This window comes from Pseudophryne corroboree, chromosome 6, assembly GCF_028390025.1.
Source record: "Pseudophryne corroboree isolate aPseCor3 chromosome 6, aPseCor3.hap2, whole genome shotgun sequence".
Classification (NCBI taxonomy): Eukaryota; Metazoa; Chordata; class Amphibia; order Anura; family Myobatrachidae; genus Pseudophryne; species Pseudophryne corroboree.
Genome location: NC_086449.1, coordinates 112614696 through 112637853, shown reverse-complemented (window position 1 = coordinate 112637853; position 23158 = coordinate 112614696). Strand labels below are relative to the sequence as shown.

The 23158-nt window shown below is 48.9% G+C and overlaps 1 protein-coding gene across 1 annotated transcript in view; it reads left to right on the top strand.

The window, feature by feature from the left end:
* The first annotated feature begins 470 nt into the window (after window positions 1-470).
* Window positions 471-23158, top strand: part of LOC134936592 (histone chaperone asf1b) — a 45077-nt gene continuing 22389 nt past the window's right edge. The window contains exon 1 of the mRNA XM_063931698.1: window positions 471-493. The gene's annotated coding sequence lies outside the window, so the exon portion shown is untranslated. The remainder of the gene's footprint in view (window positions 494-23158) is intronic.

Below are 23158 nucleotides of genomic sequence, written 5' to 3'. Positions count from 1 at the left end.
ATCACCTGTGCTGAAACACCTTTCTTATCCATTACCAGTTCAACACAGGTGCCGGCAATCAATTAAGAGAAAAGTCCAGCAGAGCATTTAATTCTGTCCCTCCTGCTGCTGGGGCATGCTGGGCAGAGGCCTGGTCATACTGTACAAGCCCAGCGCCCGGTAGCAGTCTGTGCCGTCGTGATGAGGTCGCCCTCTTATTTTCATATCGTATTTCTTCCACGCACACAGGGGGGTTTCCGAGTACCTAGAAACCCCCCCTGGCAGCGGATCCATCGGAGAGTTTAGGCAGGGTTTCCTCCTCCTTACACGGCTGCCGAGAAGAAGCTGGCTATGTGGCTGCTGGCTGCCTGTAGGGGGAGCAGCAGCGTCACCAAACAGCTCCTCTCTGGCAGATCAGAAATGAAAGTGAATGTGGAGCTTTGAAACAGTTACAGACAGAGCTGGTAGACGCTGTGGTTGTCACCAGTATTCCCAGTGACTCTGCAGCAGCCAGGTGGGTGTTACATATTTTCGGGGGGTGAAGGAAGGCCAATAACGTCAGTGGAGTTACATGATGTCCCAATGACAGCAGCAGTTTGTTTGAATAACATGTAAGGGGAAGAGGGGGGGGGGGGGGTGTTCTGCGGAGTTTCATGTTAATGGTATGTACGTATGCTGTGTGCATGCATACTGTGTGTGTGTTTATGCTTTGTGCATGTATATTGTGTGTGCATGTATACTGTGTGTATATACAGATGGGTCCACGGTTATCTTGACTAGTTTTCTGCACCTAGGCGCATGACTTATTAGCATAAACCCTTCATCTATTGTTCTCAGCTGCAATACAATACAGAGAACAATACAGCAGGGGATTAAGTCCGACTGGACAGTCTCGGTTAATCCTATTAAAGGTCAAGATAAATGTGGACCCATCTGTATGTGTATGCTATGTGCATGTATACTGTCTGGGTGTGTATACTGTGTGCAAGTATACTGTGTGAGTGTGTCTATGCTGTGTACATGTTTACTGTGTGTATATATATGTATGTATGTATGTATGTATGTATTAGGGAAGCAAATCCCGGGTATCGGGATTGAAAAATGGCCAATCCCGGGATTGGCTTTTAAGTGTGTGGCCGCCCCCTCGCCCCACACACATTTCTAACCGTATACCGCTGGCAGGCAGGTGGGGGGATCTCCTCCTGCACTCTCTCAGTACTCAGCTGACGGCGTAGCGTGACTTTATGCTGAGCCGGAAGGAGGAAGCCGGGCAGCGTCTGAGCATCCTGCGGACGCTCAACGCTGATTCCTCAATCCCCGGGATTGGACCTTCCAATCCTGGGATCGGCCACCATAATATGTATGTGTGTACACACACACACACACACACACCCCCCCCCCCCCCCCAAATGACCCTCTCCAGGAGGGACACTATGCTTTGCTTCTGGACTTTCTCTTAATTTATGATTGCAGGCACCTGTTTTGAGCAGGTTAATGGATAAGAAAGGTGTTTCACCACAGGTGATGGCAATCATAAATTAATGCTGGCCATACACTTGTGCGATTGCAAGAAAATGACACCACACATTGCTTGTCGTATAACAAAATATTTTATTTGGCAAACTGAGTTTGCGTAGAAAAATATATGCTTTTTATTTCCAGACATAATTGTATATGCAGCCAACATGGCTGAACTTTTTAACAACAAAATAGAGGTTTCATTATGCGTCATGCATTATGCATGCGGACATGATAACAAAATGCTATATATAGCAACAGATGTGGTGCATTGTGATACTGCACCGTTGAGTGGCACCGCAGACGGGGGCACAATGCACACATGCAACTTAGTGCAGGTTGATGGGTCCCCGGTTCCATCAACCTGCACCAAGTTGCAAGACTTTAGATCTGGTGTGCACTAGCTCCTCCCTCTATGCCCCTCCTCCAGACCTCAGTTAGAGAAACTGTGCCCAGAGGAGACGGACAGTACGAGGAAAGGATCTTTGTTAATCCAAGGGCAAGATTCATACCAGCCACACCAATCACACCGTATAACTTGTGATATACTATCCAGTTAACAGTATGAAAACGACATAGCATCAGTCCAAGACCGATGAGGCTATAACATAACCCTTATTTAAGCAATAACTATATACAAGTCTTGCAGAAGTAGTCCGCACTTGGGACGGGCGCCCAGCATCCTCTACGGACTACGAGAAAAAGATTTACCGGTAGGTTTAAAATCTTATTTTCTCTTACGTCCTAGAGGATGCTGGGGACTCCGTAAGGACCATGGGGATTATACCAAAGCTCCCAAATGGGCAGGAGAGTGCGGATGACTCTGCAGCACCGATTGAGCAAACAGGAGGTCCTCCACAGCCAGGGTATCAAACTTATAGAACTTTGCAAAGGAGTTTGAACCCGACCAAGTAGTAGCTCGGCACAGCTGTAGCGCCGAGACCCCTCTGGCAGCCGCCCAAGAAGAGCCCACCTTCCTAGTGGAATGGGCCTTGACCGATTTAGGTAACGGCAATCCCGCCGTAGAATGCGCCTGCTGAATCGTGTTACAGATCCAGCGAGCAATAGTCTACTTTGAAGCAGGGGCACCAATCTTGTTGGTTGCATACATGACAAACAGTGCTTGTTTTTCTGACTGTAGCCGATCTGGCCACGTAAATTTTCAAAACCCTGACCACATCAAGGGACTCGGGATCCTCCAAGTCCCGCGTAGCCACAGGCACCACAATAGTTCATATGAAAGGTTGAAACCACTTTTGGCAGGAATTGAGGACGGGTCCGCAATTCCGCCCTATCCATATGGAAAACCAGATAGGGGCTTTTATGTGATAAAGCCGCTAATTCCGACACTCGCCTAGCCGAAACCAAGGCTAATAACATGACCACCTTCCAAGTGAGATTTTTCAACTCCACCATTTTAAGTGGTTCAAACCAGTGTGACTTAATGAAACTTAACACCACGTTAAGGTCCCAAGGTGTCACCGGAGGTACAAAAGGAGGCTGAATATGCAGTACTCCCTTCACAAAAGTTTGTACTTCAGGGAGAGAGGCCAATACCTTTTGAAAGAAAATGGATAAGGCCGATATCTGAACCTTAATAGATCCTAATTTTAGGCCGAAGTTCACTCCAGTTTGCAGGAAGTGAAGGAAACGGCCCAGATGGTATTCTTCCGTAGGAGCATTCCTGGCCTCACACCAAGAAACATATTTTCGCCATATACGGTGATAATGTTTAGATGTCATGTCCTTCCTAGCCTTTATTAGCGTAGGAATGACCTCATCCGGAATACCCTTATCCGCTAGGATCCGGCGTTCAACCGCCATGCCGTCCAACGCAGCCGCGGTAAGTCTTGGAATAGACATGGCCCCTGTTGCAACCGGTCCTGTCTTAGAGGAAGAGGCCACGGATCTTCTGTGAGCATTTCCTGCAGATCCGGATACCAGGTCCTTGGGTGGCCAATCTGGAACAATGAGGATTGTTCTCATTCCTCTCCCTCCTACCATTCTCAACACCTTGGGTATGAGAGGAAGAGGGGGAAATACATAGACCGACTGGAACACCCACGGTGTCACTAGGGCATCTACAGCTACTGCCTGAGGGTCTCTTGACCTGGTGCAATACCTCTGTAGCTTTTTGTTGAGGCGGGACGCCATCATGTCTATCTGTGGCAGTTCCCACTGACTTGCAATCTGTGCGAAGGCTTCCTAAAGAAGTCCTCTCTTGGATGCAGGTCGTGTTTGCTGAGGAAGTCTGCTTCTCAGTTGTCCACTCCCGGAATGAACTGCTGAAAATGCGCTTACATGATTTTCCGCCCAGCGGAGAATCCTGGTGGCTTCTGCCATTTCCACTCTGCTCTTTGTGCCGCCTTGGAGGTTTACATGAGCCACTACGGGGATGTTGTCTGACTGGATCAGAACCGGTAGGTTGCGAAGCAATGTTTCCGCTTGCCGAAGGGCGTTGTATATGGCCCTCAGCTCCAGGATGTTGATTTGAATACAAGTTTTTTCACTTGACCCAAAGACCATGGAAGTTTCTTCCCTGTGTGACTGCTCCCCCACCTCGGAGGCTGGCGTCCGTGGCTACCAGAATCCAGTCCTGGATGGCGAACCTGCGACCCTGCAGAAGGTGAGCACTCTGCAGCCACCATAGGAGAGACACCCTGGCCCTAGGGGACAGGTTGATTAACTGATGCATCTGTAGATGTGATCCGGACCACTTGTTCCGTAGATCCCATTGGAAAGTCCTCGCATGGAACCTGCCGAAGGGAATGGCCCCGTAAGATGCCACCATCTTTCCCAGGACCCGAGTGCAGTGATGTACTGACACCTGTTTTGGCTTTAATAGGTTTTTTACCAGAGTCATTAGTTCCTGGGCCTTCTCTATCGGAAGATAAACCCATTTCTGGTCCGTATTCAGAATCATACCCAAGAAGGGCAGACGAGTCATAGGTGTCACTGACCTAGATTGAGGGTGTTGTGAACTCGGGGATTCTTTCGATGGTTGGGAAGAAGAACCACAACTGGGCCGGAACAGGGGTGGCCTGATATAGGATTTCCTCATACAGGACTCTGACAGTAAGGTTTGGTGAAATATTGTAGAGCTTTATTGCAGGAAAAGAACAACTCAAAGTCATATAGCATAAAGGGAACTTATGAGGGAATGTCCAGGCCCATTGAAGGGTTTGTGAGCAATGTTAAAGATACTGGTGACTGAAGAAATTGTGAGCGATGTTTTAAAAGACACTGATGATTTGAAGAACTTGTAAACGGTGGTTAAAGACACAGATGAATTAAAGAACTTGAGAAAGGAGATTAAGACGCTGGTGATTTGAAGAACTTAAGTGCAGTGGTTTAAGACGCTGATGATTCGTAGAACTTGTGAACAGTGACTGTGACGCTGATGATTTGTAGAACTTGTGAACGGTGACTGTGACGCTAATTCCTAGGAGCACTGGTGACTGGACCGCAGAGAGACACACCAGCCGCTGGGAACGCTGGAACCTGTGCAGCGAACTGGCACCTGGAAATGCCGGAGATACTGGAGTACAGCTTCAGAGATTCTCGTCGGGAACAAGAGCGCTGGCATCCACCTCAGGGGAAAGACGATACTCAGGCGCTGAGGCTCTGTCTGGCGTCTGACTTTGAATCTCCCGCCACCGCTGGATTGGCGGAACAGTCTGATGACATCACCTGCCCCCTGCCCACGTGATGCCGGGTGTCATGGCGGCGCCCCTGCCCTGGAGAACCGCCGGGAGCCGCGCCAGCCAGACGCCGGAGCCCGTGGCCCACCGAAGGGAGGAAGCCGCAACACAGACCAGCAGGCACGCAGGGGTAAGCGCGCGTGTGACAGTACCCCCTCCTCCAGGAGTGGCCCCTGGACACTTTCCAGGTTTTGTTGGATGTCTAGAATGGAAGATCCGCACCAGTCGGGGAGCCGTAACTTTAGTAGCCTTGACCCAGCTCCTTTCCTCTGGGCCAAAACCTTTCCATTCCACCAAATACTGTAGATTATTGTGAAGATAGTGAGAGTCAAGAAATAGCTTTGATTTCAAAGTCTGTACCATCTTCAGCCTCTGCAGAGGTTGGCATTGGGGACTTGGAATGAAACCGGTTCAAAACAAGAGGGCGAAGAAGAGAGACATGAAAGGAATTTGGTATCCGGAGATGGGAAGGCAATCCCAATTTGCAAACAACCGGATTCAGGACTTGTAACACGGGGTAAGGACCAATGAACCTCGGAGCGAACTTCATAGTGGGCACCTTTAAACGGAGATTGCGGGTAGAGAGCCATACCCTGTTACCAACCTTGTATTGAGGAGCTGCCCGTCACTTCCTATCCGCAAAGAACTTATAGCGGCCGGAGACTCTCTTGAGGTTAGCATGAACTCGACTCCAGATTCGACTGAAGTGCCGGAGCGTAGAGGGGGAGAGGTAAACACGGAGAAAAGTCTCTAAATCTTGATTGACGCGTTCAGTTTGCCCATTGGTTTGTGGATGGTAAGCGGATGAAAACTTGAGTTTTATTTGTAAGGCCGTACAGAGGGCTCTCCAGAATCTTGCATTAAACTGTACCCCCCGGTCAGAGACTATTTCCAGAGGTAACCCGTGCAGGCGGAAGTGTTCCCGGATAAATAACAAAGCCAACTTAGAAGCTGAGGGTAACCCGGTCAACGGAACAAAATGTGCCATCTTAGAGAAACGGTCAATAATTACCCAGACGGTTTTATGACCCTTAGAGAGGGGCAGTTCAGTAACCAAGTCAATAGAGATATGGGTCCAAGGCCTCTTAGGAATGGACAATGGGTGCAGCAACCCCGCAGGAGGCAGACGAAGAATTTTGTGCTGAGCACATTGAGGACACGAGTTGACATAATCTTGAACATCCTTCATAGTGTCCCACCAATAAGATCTACGTAGAAATTCCCACATCTTTTGTACTCCAGGATGACCGGAAAACTTGGAAATGTGAGCCCACTGCAACAATCTTGGTCGAAATTTAGCTGGCACAGACATTCTTCCAGGAGGAGGGCCCAACGCGGTGGGAGCCGCTGAAATAGAAACTGGACTAAGAATCAAAGCCTTTTCAATGGAATTCTCCTCATCCGAAGCTGTTAAGGAACGGGATAGGGCATCAGCCTTGGTGTTAAAAGTTCCAGCCCGGTACTTAATGACAAACGAAAATCGGGCAAAGAAGAGCGCCCATCTAGCTTGACGGAGATTCAAGCACTGGGCCGTCTTGAGATACAGCAAATTCTTGTGATCAGTGAAAATCGTAATTAGGTGTTTAGCACCTTCCAAAAGATATCTCCATTCTTCCAAGGCAGATTTTATTGCCAAAAGCTCTTTGTCTCCAATGGTGTAATTTCGTTCAGCAGGAGAGAACTTGCGAGAATGGAAACCACATGGATGTAACTTCCCATCTGGAGCATACTGAGAAAGCACGGCACCAATGCCTACCGTAGAAGCATCAACCTCCAAAAAGAATGGTTTTAAAAAGTCTGGTTGCTGAAGTACCGGAGCGGTCATAAAGGCTGCCTTCAACTGAGCGAACGCTGCTACAGCTTCAGAGGACCAATGGCTTGGGTCTGCCCCCTTCTTGGTTAGGGCAGTAATAGGCGCCACAATGGTAGAGAAACCCTTTATGAATTTCCGGTAGTAATTTGCAAACCCCAGAAATCGTTGCACCGCTTTCAAGGAAAGAGGCTGAGTCCAGTCCCGAATGGCAGAGAGTTTCTCCGGATCCATACGAAGCTCTGTGCCCGAAATGATGTAACCAAGAAATGGGATAGAAGGGACATCAAAGGTACACTTGGAAATCTTGCCGTATAGATTCTCTCGCAATCGAAGAAGTACCTCTTTAACCTGTACTCTGTGCTCAGTGAGATTCTTAGAAAATATCAGAATGTCATCCAAATATACCACTACATTTAGTAACATATCCCGAAAGATTTCATTAATGAATCCCTGGAAGACGGCGGGGGCGTTGCTGAGGCCGAACGGCATTACCATATACTCATAATGCCCATCCCTAGTATTGAAGGCCGTCTTCCATTCGTCCCCCTGTCGGATACGTATCAAATTATAAGCTCCCCTTAAATCGAGCTTGGTGAAGACTCTGGCTCCGCGAACTCTATCAAAAAGCTCCGTGATGAGCGGCAAAGGATACTTATTCTTAATGGTGACATCGTTTAGACCACGATAGTCGATACATGGCCTCAGGCCTCCGTCCTTTTTCTTCACAAAAAAGAAACCTGCTCCCGCCGGAGAAGTAGAGGGGCGGATGAATCCTTTCTGCAGATTAGACTTGATATATTCCGACATAGCTTGAGTCTCTGGTACAGATAAAGGATAAGTGCGACCCGAGGTGGCATTTTCCCCGGAATGAGCTCAATAGGACAGTCCCAGGGTCTATGCGGTGGTAATTGATCGGCCGCCTGTTCCGAGAACACATCTGAAAACTCCCGATAAGCCTATGGAATAAGCCCTTCATCCGACTTGGAAGATACACGGAGCGGGTAGACAGGAGTGAGACAATTTGAATGACAAAATGGACTCCAAGAAATTATCTGTGTCGACCTCCAGTCGACGTGAGGGTTGTGAAGCTTGAGCCAAGGAAGACCAAGAACGAGATCGTGAGGCATCTCCCGAATCACAAGGAACTCCAGATGTTCTTGATGCAAAGCTCCCACTTGCAGCTTGATTGGCATTGTACAACTTGAAATCAGACCATTAGAAATTTGGGTACCATTAATAGCAGACAACGTAATAGGTCGTTCGACCGACCGTAACTGTAAACCCAGATTCTGGGCACAGGAAAGGGAAATAAAATTCCCTGAGTCCAACAGTGCCTTAACGGTTTTGACTACTGACTCAGAAAACAGAGACACAGAGAGTAAACAGTCCACTGCCTGAGAAGATTGAGAAGAAACCCCTAGCTCGACTTCTCCAGAACAAGCTAGGACTGCCCGTTTCCCGGGCGAGACTTTCAAAACTTGAGAAAATGATCCGCAGCTCCACAGTAGAGGCAGAGTCTACCCTCACGATGACGCTGACGTTCTTCTGGGGACAGCCGAGACCGATTAATCTGCATGGGTTCGTCTGGACTCGGAATAACTGTTTGCTTAGACGGAAGAGATCGGAATCATGACCGATCTGACCGACTACGTTCACCACCTCTTTCCTCCATGCGAAGATCTACCTTTACACAGAGTGAGATCAACTGTTCCAAGGAATCTGGCAGATCTCTAGTGATCAACTCGTCCTTTAAACGATCTGAGAGCCCATTCCAAAAAGCAGCCCGAAGGGCATCATTATTCCAGCACAGTTCTGAAGCTATTGTTTGAAAATGAATCACATACTGTCCCACTGAACGAGAGCCTTGTCGAACACGGAGCAAGTCAGCAGAGGCAGCGGTCGTCCTGCCGGGCTCATCAAAGATCCTTCGGAAGGACGTGATGAAGTTGGTATAACTAGAAACCAATGGATCTGATCGCTCCCATAACGGTGACACCCACTCCAACGCTGAACCCTCAAGCAAAGAGATAATGTATGCCACTTTAGACCGATCAGTAAGAAAGTTATGTGAAAGGAGTTCGAAATGTACCTCACACTGATTGAGGAAACCTCGGCAATTCTTTGGATTCCCGTTATAACGAGGAGGAGCAGGAAGCTGAAGGCGTGACCTGGTTCCAGACGAGGACGGAACATTGCTAGAGACAACCACTGGAGTGGATACTGGAACTGGAGCTGAAACCACTGAAGCCAGAGAAGTCTGGATTTGATCCAGCCGGCCAGATAATTCCTGGAGATAATGCATCACCTGATTCTGTGCTGCTTCCTGACTCTGTACTCGGGAAACCAGGTCCTGCATGGTGCTTGCCTCTGGGTTCCGATTCCCCGGGTCCATGGGGCCTGAGTATACTGTCACTGACCTAGATTGAGGGTGTTGTGAACTCTGGGATTCTTCCGATGGTTGGGAAGAAGAACCACAACTGGGCCGGAACAGGGGTGGCCTGATATAGGATTTCCTCATACAGGACTCTGACAGTTAGGTTTGGTGAAATATTGAAGAGCTTTATTGCAGGAAAAGAACAACTCAAAGTCATATAGCATAAAGGGAACTTATGAGGGAATGCCCAGGCCCATTGAAGGGTTTGTGAGCAATGTTAAAGATACTGGTGACTGAAGAAATTGTGAGCGATGTTTTAAAAGACACTGATGATTTGAAGAACTTGTAAACGGTGGTTAAAGACACAGATGACTTAAAGAACTTGAGAACGGAGTTTAAGACGCTGGTGATTTGAAGAACTTAAGTGCAGTGGTTTAAGACGCTGATGATTTGTAGAACTTGTGAACGGTGACTGAGACGCTGATGATTTGAAGAACTTAAGTGCAGTGGTTTAAGACGCTGATGATTCGTAGAACTTGTGAACGGTGACTGTGACGCTGATTCCTAGGAGCACTGGTGACTGGACCGCAGAGAGACACACCAGCCGCTGGGAACGCTGGAACCTGTGCAGCGAACTGGCACCTGGAAATGCCGGAGATACTGGAGTACAGCTTCAGAGATTCTCGCCAGGAACAAGAGTCCTGGCATCCACCTCAGGGGAAAGACGATACTCAGGCGCCGAGGCTCTGTCCGGCGTCTGACTTTGAATCTCCCGCAACCGCTGGATTGGCGGAACAGTCTGATGATGTCACCTGCCCCCCGCCCACGTGATGCCGGGTGTCATGGCGGCGCCCCTGCCCTGGAGAACCGCCGGGAGCCACGCCAGCCAGACGCCGGAGCCCGTGGCCCACCGAAGGCGGAGGCCGCAACACAGACCAGCAGGCACGCAGGGGTAAGTCCTGGCGTGTGACAATAGGAACCAACTGTGACTTCGGGATATTGAGAATCCAGCCGAGTTGCTGTGACACCTTCAGCGAAAGTGACACGCTGTTCAACAACTGCTCTTTTGATCTCGCCCTTATTAGGAGATCGTCCAAGTATGGGATAATTGTGACTCCTTGCTTGCGTAGGAGCACCATCATTTCCGCCAATTACCCTGAAATTGGTAATGACAATACTGTACCGTAATTCTCAGGTACGCCTGATGGGGTGGATAAATGGGAACATGAAGGTATGCAGCCTTTATGTCTAGATACACCATAAAATCCCCCCCTTCCAGGCTGGCGATGATCACTCTGAGCGATTCCATCTTGAATTTGAACCTTTTCAAGTATAGGTTCAGATATTTTAATTTTAAAATAGGTCTGACCGAACTGTCCGGTTTCGGGACTACAGCCAAGGTTGAGTAATATCCCCTTCCTTGTTGAAGGAGGGGAACCTTGAGCACCACCTGTTGGAGATACAATGTGTGAATTGTATTTAATATTATCTCCCTTTCTGGGGGAGAAGCCGGTAGGGCCGATAAGGAAAACCGTCGAGGAGGCACCTCTTTGAATTCCAGCTTGTAACCCTGAGAAACAATTTCTATTGCCCAGGGATCCACCTGTGAGCGCACTCAGATGTGGCTGAAGAGTCGAAGACGTGCTCCCACTGGGGCGGACTCCCTTAGCGGAGCCCCAGCGTCATGCGGTGGATTTAGTAGAGGCCGGGGAGGACTTCTGTTCCTGGGAACTAGCTGTGCCCTGCGCCCTTACCTCTGGTAAGAAAGGACGCTCCTCGTACTTTCTTGTTTTTCTGCGACCGAAAGGACTGCATTTGATAATGTCGTGCTTTCTTAGGCTGTGAGGGAATATAAGGCAAAAGATCAGATTTACCAGCTATAGCTGTGGAGACCAGGTCCGAGAGCCCTTCTCCACACAATTCCTCACCCTTGTAAGGTAAAATCTCCATATGCCTCTTTTAGTCGGCATCACCTGTCCATTGCATGTTCCACAGGACACGTCTAGCAGAAATCGACATAGCGTTGACTCTAGAACCCAGTAGACCAATGTCTCTTTGAGCATGTCTTATATGTAAGACAGCATCTTTTATATATATATCCTAGGGTCAATAACATGGTATCCTTATCTAGGGCTTCAATCTCAGCTGATAAGGTATCTGTCCACGCTGCTACAGCGCTATAAACCCCTGCCTGTCACAACTGAGGGCCTGAGCTGACGGGAGGCAGCCTCAGTTGTAGGGGCTGAGATGTACCGGAACCTGGGAGGTTGTATCAGACCCCTGGACATGTAGGTAACATGAATAATAACTGCCCGAAGGCGTGACCACGACAACTTGGATAAAAGTCAATGATGTTTATTATGACAACTCCGCAACACAGCAGCAGTAAAAGAAAACGTAAAAGTCAGCAAAGAATAAATACAGTTCCTGGGTACTACAGGATGGCAGGAGCCACAGGGCACTGGTAGTGTGAGATAGTTCTTATGATCTTCTAGATGGAAAGTCCTTACCAGGCCCGACTGTAGCAATGGAGATAACCCAGGATTGTGCCAGCTGGTGTTCCAGGAAAAGCTGGGTTGCTGAAGATAAAACAGCTGCTGTGGATACTGGCTGGAACCAGACTGTTGTTAGCACGGAGTGGATACTGGCTGGAACCAGTTAAATAATAAATGAACTTGGGAGCGATGAAATATGAACTGAAATGTAGAACTTGAGAGCGGAGAAATAATAATACCGGTGGAGAGTGGTAAAGTGTAGAAAGGACACCGGCCCTTTAAGGGAAGCTGTACTCTGCTGGAAGCTGAGCTGGAAGCAGGTAATGTTGTAGCTGGAAACAGATGAATCCACAATGGATTGGAGAGTCAGGCTACACCGCAGGTGGAATGCTGGTGCGGGTCTCTATGGTGGAAGTCTTGAGACAGGAGCTGGAACCTGGAAGACAATCACAGGAGAGAGACAAACAGGAACTAGGTTTGACAACCAAAGCACTGACGCCTTCCTTGCTCAGGCACAGTGTATTTATACCTGCAGCAAGGAAGGGATTGGCTAGGCAATTATGCAGATTATCAATACTGAGAACAGATTGGTGGAAATGATCAGCTGACAGAATCCAAGATGGCTGCGCCCATGCAGACACTTGGAGGGAAGTTTGGTTTGTAATCCATGTGGTAATGAAAACAGTAATGGCGGCGCCGGCCCCCGGAGACAGGAGGCGCCAGGCTGACAGATGCACATCCAACCACGCGGACACAGCGGAGGCCGCGGCTGACGTAATCGCCACTCAGACACTCTGCATGCAGAAGTTCAGGGACGGCGGCGGAGGCCGCGGGAGACGCCATGCCAGGTGTAATATGGCGTTTACTGTGACAGCGTCCCAGAGTGACAGGAGAGGATACAGGAATGTACACATCAGGATAACAGATGGAATCCGGTCCTGGAGCGCTGAGCCAGCCTTAGGAGGCATCTGATGGGTAAGAAATGGCGTCCAGATACCCGGATCGTGACAGCACCCCCCCCTTTAGGAGTGGCCCCAGGACACTTCTTTGGCTTTTGAGGAAACTTGGAATGGAATCTCCGGACCAAGGCAGGAGCATGGACATCAGAAGCATTGGTCCATGAACGTTCCTCAGGACCATAACCTTTCCAGTCAATAAGATATTGTAGTTGACCGTAACGGTGACGTGAGTCCAGGATCTTGGCCACTTCATACTCAACGCCTCGTTGAGTTTGGACTTTCGGAGTTGGAGGAAGTGAGGAATGAAACCGATTCAAGATCAGCGGTTTCAACAGGGAAACATGGAATGTCCTGGGTATTTTTAAGAAGGGAGGCAACTGGAGTCTGTAAGCAACAGGATTGATGACTTGTTCAATCTTGAAAGGACCGATATAGCGAGGTGCAAACTTCATACTGGGAACTCTTAACCTCAAATTCTTCGTGGATAACCATACCCGATCACCCACCTTGAGAGCAGGAACTGCTCGACGCTTCTTATCCGCAAACTTCTTGTACCTGAACGATGCCTTGAGCAGAGCTGATCGTACGCTCTTCCAGATATTGGCAAACTGATGCAAGGTGATATCCACTGCGGGGACAGAAGTTGCTGGAAGCGGTTGGAACTCAGGGACTTTAGGGTGGAATACAAAGTTAGTGAAGAATGGTGTTGAAGCAGATGAAGAATGATACTGGTTGTTATGACAGAACTCGGCCCAGGGAAGTAATTGAACCCAGTCATCTTGAGAGGAGGACACATAGATGCGGAGGAAGGCCTCCAAGTCCTGATTCACCCTCTCGGTTTGACCATTGGTCTGAGGATGGTAAGCCGTGGAAAACTTTAGCTTGACTTGGAGGACTTGACATAAACTTCGCCAGAATTTGGCTGTGAATTGAACTCCTCGATCTGAGATAATTTCTTCAGGAAGACCGTGGAGTCGGAAGATCTCTTGTATGAATACTTGAGCCAACTTGGAAGCTGACGGAAGACCGGTGAGAGGAATGAAGTGTGCCATCTTGGTGAACCGGTCAACTACCACCCAGATGGTATTGAACTTGTTGCACATGGGTAAGTCTGTAATGAAATCCATCGACAAGTGGGTCCATGGTCGACGGGGAACGGATAGTGGAACCAGTTGCCCCGCAGGCGACTGGCGGGATACTTTATGTTGGGCACACTTTGGGCAAGATGCAATAAACTCCAAGACGTCCTTTTTCAGAGTTGGCCACCAATAGGACCTAGAGATAAACTCCAGGGTTTTTTGGATACCTGTATGTCCGGCAAAACGGGAAGCATGGGCCCAATGCATGAGCTTCTTCCTTAGCATCGGCTTCACAAAACTTTTCCCTGATGGGGGCGTAGAGTCCATCCCTACCGTGGAGAATGCCAACGGATTTATAATAGGATGCTTGTCTGAAGACTCTGACTCATTTTCTTGCTCCCATGAGCGGGAAAGGGCATCGGCCTTGCGATTCTGAGAGCCCGGACAGAACTGGAGTTTAAAGTCGAACCTGGAAAAGAAAAGTGCCCATCTGGCCTGACGAGGGTTGAGACATTGTGCGCCCTTCAGGTATAAAAGGTTCTTGTGGTCTGTAAGTATGGTGATTGAATGAGAAGCTCCCTCCAACAGATACCTCCACTCTTCTAGAGCGAGCTTGATGGCTAGCAACTCCTGGTCGCCAATGGCATAGTTGCGCTCAGCTGGGGAGAACTTCCGGGAGAAGAAACTGCAAGGGTGTAAATGGCCATCTTTAGCCCTCTGAGATAACACCGCTCCTACTCCAACGGAGGAGGCATCCACCTCTAAGATGAAAGGAGAGTCGATGTCAGGCTGTTTCAGAACAGGCGCAGAGATGAACCTTTGTTTTAAAAGATGAAATGCTTGCATGGCTTCTTCAGACCACTTGGACGGGTTAGCACCCTTCTTAGTGAAAGCAGTAATAGGCGCCACAATGGTGGAAAAGTCTCGTATAAACTTTCGGTAATAGTTGGCGAACCCTAAGAACCTCTGGACCCCTTTGAGGGTTAAGGGTACCGGCCAATTTTGGATTGCTTGTAGTTTCTCAGGATCCATCTCTAGTCCGGAACCGGACACAATGTACCCTAGAAACGGAATGGACTTGACTTCAAAGACGCATTTTTCTAATTTGCAATAGAGATGATTGACACGGAGACGGGACAGAACCTCTTTAACCCAAAAACGATGTTCCTCTAAATCGTTGGCAAAAATGAGGATATCGTCTAGATAGACCACGACATGACGGTATAGAATGTCTCTGAAGATCTCATTGACAAAATGCTGGAAGACAGCTGGAGCATTGCTCAATCCGAAGGGCATGACGAGGTACTCATAATGTCCGTCACGGGTGTTAAAGGCGGTCTTCCACTCGTCACCCTCACGGATCCGGATGAGATTGTATGCACCTCGCAAGTCCAGCTTTGTAAAGATGGTAGCTCCGCTAACTCTGTCAAAGAGCTCAGTAATCAGGGGTAAAGGATAACGGTTCTTGATGGTAATGTCGTTCAAACCTCTGTAGTCGATGCACGGCCGCAGGCCACCATCTTTCTTTTTTACAAAAAAGAAGCCTGCGCCGGCTGGAGAAGAAGAAGGTCGAATGAACCCCTTTGCTAGGTTCTCTTTAATATATTCCTCCATAGAATGCGTCTCAGGCAGAGACAACGGATAAGTTCGGCCTCGAGGTGGAACCTTCCCTGGAACGAGATCAATCGGACAATCCCATTCTCTATGAGGAGGAAGGATATCAGCAGAAGCTTTACTGAACACATCCGTGAAATCTTGATATGGAGGAGGTGGAACATCAGACGACCTGGGGGAGGAAGAACAGACAGGCAATACTTTAAACAAACATGTCTCAGCACAGGAGGAACCCCATGCCAGGATTTGCGTAGTCGTCCAATCAATTGTAGGATTGTGAAGACGGAGCCATGGAAGGCCCAGGACCACAGGATGTGTGGCTCTTGGAATCACTAAAAAAGAAATAAGTTCGGAATGAAGAACTCCCACTCTCAGACGAACTGGTAGAGTCCTTAAAGAAATAACTGCATCAAAAATTTTGCTGCCATCCACGGCAGTTAAAGAAATGGACGAAGGAAGTCTCTCGGTGGGTAGGGACCACCGTTTAACATAGGCTTCGGTAATAAAGTTCCCAGCTGCTCCGGAATCCAGGAGGGCAATGACGTTCTGATAACGTTGAGCAACTTGAAGCGAGACTGGGAGATTACAATCTTGAGGAGATGGAGAGGAGATCATTACTCCTAGCCGGCCCTCTCCTTGACGAGCTAGGACTTGGAGTCCCGGACGTTTGGGACAGGCATTAATGGTGTGAGACGGAGCTGCACAATAAAGACAGAGAGACTCGGAGAGACGTCTTCGGCGCTCAGCAGGAGTTAAACGGGAACGGCCAATTTGCATGGGTTCATCTTTAGTTGGTGACAGTTGGCGAGGAGGAGGAGCAGAAGATTTTGGAGCAGATGATCTTCCACGCTCAGTTGCTCTCTCTCTGAAACGTAAGTCAACTTTTGTACAAAGTGAGATTAGCTCATCTAACTTGGAGGGTAAGTCTCTGGTAGCTAACTCATCTTTAATACGCTCGGATAAACCATGCCAGAATGCAGCATACAGGGCCTCGTCGTTCCATGCCAGTTCAGATGCCAGGATCTGGAACTGTATAAGATATTGTCCTACAGTATGTGACCCCTGGCGTAAACGGAGAATCTCGGATGAAGCCGAGGTTACCCGGCCTGGCTCGTCGAAGATGCGCCTGAATGTTGACACGAAGGCAATGTAGGAAGATAGCAGGGTGTCGGACCTCTCCCATAACGGTGATGCCCAATCAAGGGCTGAGCCACTGAGAAGAGAAATAATGTAGGCAATTTTTGTACGGTCACTGGGAAAATTGCCAGGTTGTAGCTCAAACTGAATCTCACACTGGTTGAGAAATCCCCTGCAGAATCTTGGAGATCCGTCAAATTTTGCTGGCGTTGGAAGATGAAGACGTGGAGCAGAAACGGGTAAGGTGGGTGGGGTTATAGTTGGAGTCACTGTGGTTGACGCCCCAGATGCGCCTGATCCACGGAGAGTTGTCTGAATCCCATCCAGCCGAGTAGAGAGATCCTGGAGACAGCGGATGATGTGGCCCTGTGCAGCCTCCTGATGTTCAAGTCGGGCTGCCAGTTCTTGCATCGGCCTGGCCGCTTGATCCTGGTCTCCGGCTGGATTCATTTTGTCAGTGCTTACTGTCACAACTGAGGGCCTGAGCTGACGGGAGGCAGCCTCAGTTGTAGGGGCTGAGATGTACCGGAACCTGGGAGGTTGTATCAGACCCCTGGACATGTAGGTAACATGAATAATAACTGCCCGAAGGCGTGACCACGACAACTTGGATAAAAGTCAATGATGTTTATTATGACAACTCCGCAACACAGCAGCAGTAAAAGAAAACGTAAAAGTCAGCAAAGAATAAATACAGTTCCTGGGTACTACAGGATGGCAGGAGCCACAGGGCACTGGTAGTGTGAGATAGTTCTTATGATCTTCTAGATGGAAAGTCCTTACCAGGCCCGACTGTAGCAATGGAGATAACCCAGGATTGTGCCAGCTGGTGTTCCAGGAAAAGCTGGGTTGCTGAAGATAAAACAGCTGCTGTGGATACTGGCTGGAACCAGACTGTTGTTAGCACGGAGTAGATACTGGCTGGAACCAGTTAAATAATAAATGAACTTGGGAGCGATGAAATATGAACTGAAATGTAGAACTTGAGAGCGGAGAAATAATAATACCGGTGGAGAGTGGTAAAGTGTAGAAAGGACACCGGCCCTTTAAGGGAAGCTGTACTCTGCTGGAAGCTGAGCTGGAAGCAGGTAATGTTGTAGCTGGAAACAGATGAATCCACAATGGATTGGAGAGTCAGGCTACACCGCAGGTGGAATGCTGGTGCGGGTCTCTATGGTGGAAGTCTTGAGACAGGAGCTGGAACCTGGAAGACAATCACAGGAGAGAGACAAACAGGAACTAGGTTTGACAACCAAAGCACTGACGCCTTCCTTGCTCAGGCACAGTGTATTTATACCTGCAGCAAGGAAGGGATTGGCTAGGCAATTATGCAGATTATCAATACTGAGAACAGATTGGTGGAAATGATCAGCTGACAGAATCCAAGATGGCTGCGCCCATGCAGACACTTGGAGGGAAGTTTGGTTTGTAATCCATGTGGTAATGAAAACAGTAATGGCGGCGCCGGCCCCCGGAGACAGGAGGCGCCAGGCTGACAGATGCACATCCAACCACGCGGACACAGCGGAGGCCGCGGCTGACGTAATCGCCACTCAGACACTCTGCATGCAAAAGTTCAGGGACGGCGGCGGAGGCCGCGGGAGACGCCATGCCAGGTGTAATATGGCGTTTACTGTGACAGCGTCCCAGAGTGACAGGAGAGGATACAGGAATGTACACATCAGGATAACAGATGGAATCCGGTCCTGGAGCGCTGAGCCAGCCTTAGGAGGCATCTGATGGGTAAGAAATGGCGTCCAGATACCCGGATCGTGACACTGCCGACACAATCGCGAGTCTGAGTAGTGTACCAGAATGTGTGTAAATGGACTTCAAAGTACTTTTCTGCATGCTATCTGCAGGATCCCTGAGGGTAGCTGTATCTTGGTATGTCAGCGCTACCTTTTGGGTAAACGTGTCAACGCCTTGTCCACCCTAGGGGAAGATTCCCATCGTATCCTGGCCCTAGCAGGGAAAGGATACGCCATGAGAATTCTTTTGGGAAACTGCAGTTTCTTGTCTGGAGATTCCCGCTCTTTTTCACACAATTCATTTGGTTCATGAGAGGGGGGAAATGTTACCTCAGCTTTCTTCCCCTTAAACATGTGTACCCTCGTGTCAGGTCATCAGTGATATGCAAAACATCTTTTATTACAATAATCATATATTGAATACTTTTCTGCCAGTTTTGGCTGTAACTTTGCATCATCGTAGTCGACACTGGAGTCAGACTCCGTGTCGGTATCAGTGTCTATTATTTTGGATAGTGGGCGTTTTGAGACTCTAAAGGCCCCTGCGACATAGGGACAGACATGGGTAGAATCCCTGTCCGTTCTCTAATCCTTTGTGCAATAAATTTACCTCAGCACTTAATACCACATATCCAGTCAGGTGTCGGCGTTGTCGACGGAGACACCACACACACACACATTTGCTCCATCTCCTCCTTAGAAGAGCCTTTTACCTCAGACATGTCGACACACACGTACCGACACACCTCACACTCAGGGAATCCTCTTATCTGAAGACAGTTCCCCCACAAGGCCCTTTGGAGAGAGAGAGAGAGTATGCCAGCACACACCCAGCGCTAATACCCCAGGAAAAACACACAATGTGTTTACCCAGTAGCGCTGAAATACTATTATTTGCTGCCAATTATGTGCCCCCCCCCCCCTCTTCTCTGAAACCCCCTTTCACCGTGGATAAGCAGGGGAGAGTCCGGGGGGCTTCCTCTCAGCTGTGCTGTGGAAAAAATGGCGCTGGTGAGTGCTGAAGGAGAAGCCCCGCCCCCTCGGCGGCGGGCTTCTGTCCCGCTTAAATATAATAAAAACTGGCGGGGGCTCTCTCTCATATATATATATATATATATATATATATATATATACACATACACACACAGTGCCTAGCTGTATATATATATCTCTTTTGCCAGAAATGAGGTTTATATTGCTGCCCAGGGTGCCCCCCCTGCGCCCTGCACACTTACAGTGACTGCCGTGTGTGAGAGCAATGGCGCACAGCTGCACTGCTGTGCGTTACCTCAGTGAAGATCATGAAGTCTTCTGCCGCCTCTGAAGTCTTCTTTTCTTCTCATATTCACCCGGCTTCTATCTTCCGGCTCTGTGAGGAGGACGGTGGCGCGGCTCCGGGACGAACTCCAGGGCGATGACCTGTGTTCTGACTCCCTCTAGAGCTAATGGTGTCCAGTAGCCTAAGAAGCAGAGCCTTGAAACTCACAGAAGTAGGTCTGCTTCTCTCCCCTCAGTCCCTCGATGCAGGGAGTCTGTTGCCAGCAGGCTCCCTGAAAATAAAAAACCTAACAAATATACTTTCTGTCAGAAAGCTCAGGAGAGCTCTCTGAAAAGCACCCAGTCTCCACTGGGCACAGTATCAAACTGGGGTCTGGAGGAGGGGCATAGAGGGAGGAGCCAGTGCACACCAGATCTAAAGTCTTTCTTAAAGTGCCCATGTCTCTTGCGGAGCCCGTCTATCCCCATGGTCCTTACGGAGTCCCCAGCATCCTCTAGGACGTAAGAGAAATGCCTATAACCTTGGGGTCATTCCGAGTTGTTCGCTCGTTGCCGATTTTTGCTATACTGCGATTAGTCGCTTACTGCGCATGCGCAAGGTTCGCAGAGCGCATGCGCTTAGTTATTTTACACATAAGTTAGGTATTTTACTCACGGCATAACGAAGCTTCTTCAGCGCTGTGCTGATCGTAGTGTGATTGACAGGAAGTGGGTGTTTCTGGGCGGAAAATGTCCGTTTTATGGGAGTGTGCGGAAAAACGCAGGCGTTCGAGTTGCAAAAAGCAGGAGTGGCTGGAGAAACGGGGGAGTGGTTGGGCAAACGCAGGGTGTGTTTGTGACGTCAAACCAGGAACGAAAAGGACTAAGCTGGTCGCAATGGCTGAGTAAGTCTGGAGCTACTCAGAAACTGCTAAGAAATTTCTATTCGTAATTCTGCTAATCTTTCGTTCGCAATTCTGCTAAGCTAAGATACACTCCCAGAGGGCGGCGGCTTAGCGTGTGCAATGCTGCTAAAAGCAGCTAGCGAGCGAACAACTCGGCATCACCCCCCTTGTGCGGTTTATAAGTGCGGAGCTCTGTAGCGTGCTTCCAGCCTCCTCTCCAGTCATTATAAATGACAGAAAAGTGCCCCGGCGCCTAAATAGATATGCTGCAAACAGTCTGGTCTGAAGGTATCCCCAATACCATAGATTAAATACGTGTATATAGAAAATTAGACCAGATATGGTGCGCTTATCAGCTAACAGATATGCAAATGGTACTTCCCTTATTAGTAAATCTTCTGTCGTAGGGTGTATAAGTACTTCTAAGCGTTGTGCAGGGTCCGGTTTAGACAGGGAAAGCTATATCCCATGGAGAGCAGCAGTGTAAGACCAGTCAAATAGCAACAGGATACAAGGTCTGTGATATAGAGGGAGAGCGTTGACCGATGGGAGATAGCGGTTACAGGAACAAGGTTGGAATATGGTACAGGGAACAGGATCAAAGGCCCTCATTCCGAGTTGATCGCTCGCAAGGCGATTTTAGCAGAGTTACACACGCTAAGCCGCCGCCTACTGGGAGTGTATCTTAGCTTCTTAAAATTGCGACCGATGTATTCGCAATAATGCGATTACTAACTACTTAGCAGTTTCAGAGTAGCTCCAGACTTACTCTGCCTGTGCGATCATTTCAGTGCTTGTCGTTCCTGGTTGACGTCACAAACACACCCAGCGTTCGCCCAGGCACTCCCACCGTTTCTCCGGCCACTCCTGCGTTTTTCCCGGAAACGGTAGCGTTTTCAGCCACACGCCCCTGAAACGCCGTGTTTCCGCCCAGTAACACCCATTTCCTGTCAATCACATTACGATCGCCGGAGCGAAGAAAAAGCCGTGAGTAAAAATACTATCTTCATTGTTAAATTACTTGGCGCAGTCGCAGTGCGAATATTGCGCATGCGTACTAAGCGGAATTTTACTGCGATGCGATGAAATATACCGAGCGAACGACTCGGAATGAGGGCCAAAGTTCCTTAATGGGTTTCTCCGTCCTGTGAGTGTGACAGTTTCCTCAGAAGGTGTATATACTCTCCATGGGATATAGCTTTCCCTGTCTAAACCGGACCCTGCACAACGCTTGGACCAGCCTTGAGGAAGGGAGAGATCCCGTAACGCGTCGGCACTGTATGACAGGAGAACAATCGCTGGAAGGAGATTTACCTAGACGGACGGAGTTGTGTGGACTTTTTGGAGACAGGTTCCGGAGCCGGCATCTCCTCATCTTTACATCTTAAAGGCACATACCTCATGATAATCTGGTAAACCTCCATCTATTTCTTACGCACTGAGATGTCTGTTTTGCAAGTTTTACATCAGCAATTAACATCTTAAAGACACCGTTAAAAGGCTTCCATTATACCAGATTTTTGGTAAACCTCCACCTGATACCATTTGAAATTGTACATGTTAAATCAGCCTTGTTGGCAAATTTTATCGCTTGATTAAATTAAATTTGTTATAATTTTAACCTACTACACTATATGCGGTATTATCTCTTTTTATGCCCACATGTGGATTCCATTTCTCTAAAGTACTTATACACCCTACGACAGAAGATTTACTAATAAGGGAAGTACCTTTCCTCTCCAGTCATGTGTGCAGTGAGTGGAAGAGGAGTGGCCAGGAAGTTGTCTCTTGTCTGCACATATCGCATATCTCGATGAGATAAATTGAAAGTGGTAAAAAATAGCATGAGATCACGCCCCGATTCGATAAATATTAAGTGCAGCACATAATATCTTGAGACGCGAGATTCGAACGGCGTGCCCGCGCATCGCATCGAAAGGTACCTTAAATGTGCATACAATCCCCCGATTTCTCTGACAGATGTGGTCGAAATCGAAGGCTAGTACCGATAATCTCACAAGTGTATGGAGCACAGCATTCTGTCCCTCCTGGGGGTGGTCTTCTGTTTGCCGGCGGTCGGGCTCCCGGCGCTCAGTATACCGGCGCCGGGAGCCCGACAGCCGGCATACCGACACTTATTTTCCCTCGTGGGGGTCCACGACCCCCATAGAGGGAGAATAAAAGTGTGGCGCGCATAGCGCGCCACCGTGCCCGTAGCGTGGCGAGCGTAGCGAGCCCGCAAGGGGCTCATTTGCGCTCGCCAAGCTGTCGGTAAGCCGCCGGTCGGGCTCCCGGCGCCGGGATGCTGGTCGCCGGGAGCCCGACCGCCGGCCAGCCGTAGTGATCCCCCTCCTGGGGAGGGTCATGTTGGGAGGTATGATATACCCCTTTCGCACCGCAAACCCGGGTCCGACCCTTTCACACTACACTTTCAACCCTTTCACACTACACTTTCAACCCGGGTTATTGCAGCGTTGGCTCCTTTTAACTCAACCCGAGTCAGCAATTAAAACACCATGGATGTCATTTTAAATGGACTTTTTTTGGCTCAGAAAGATGAGGTGCCAGAAGGGGAC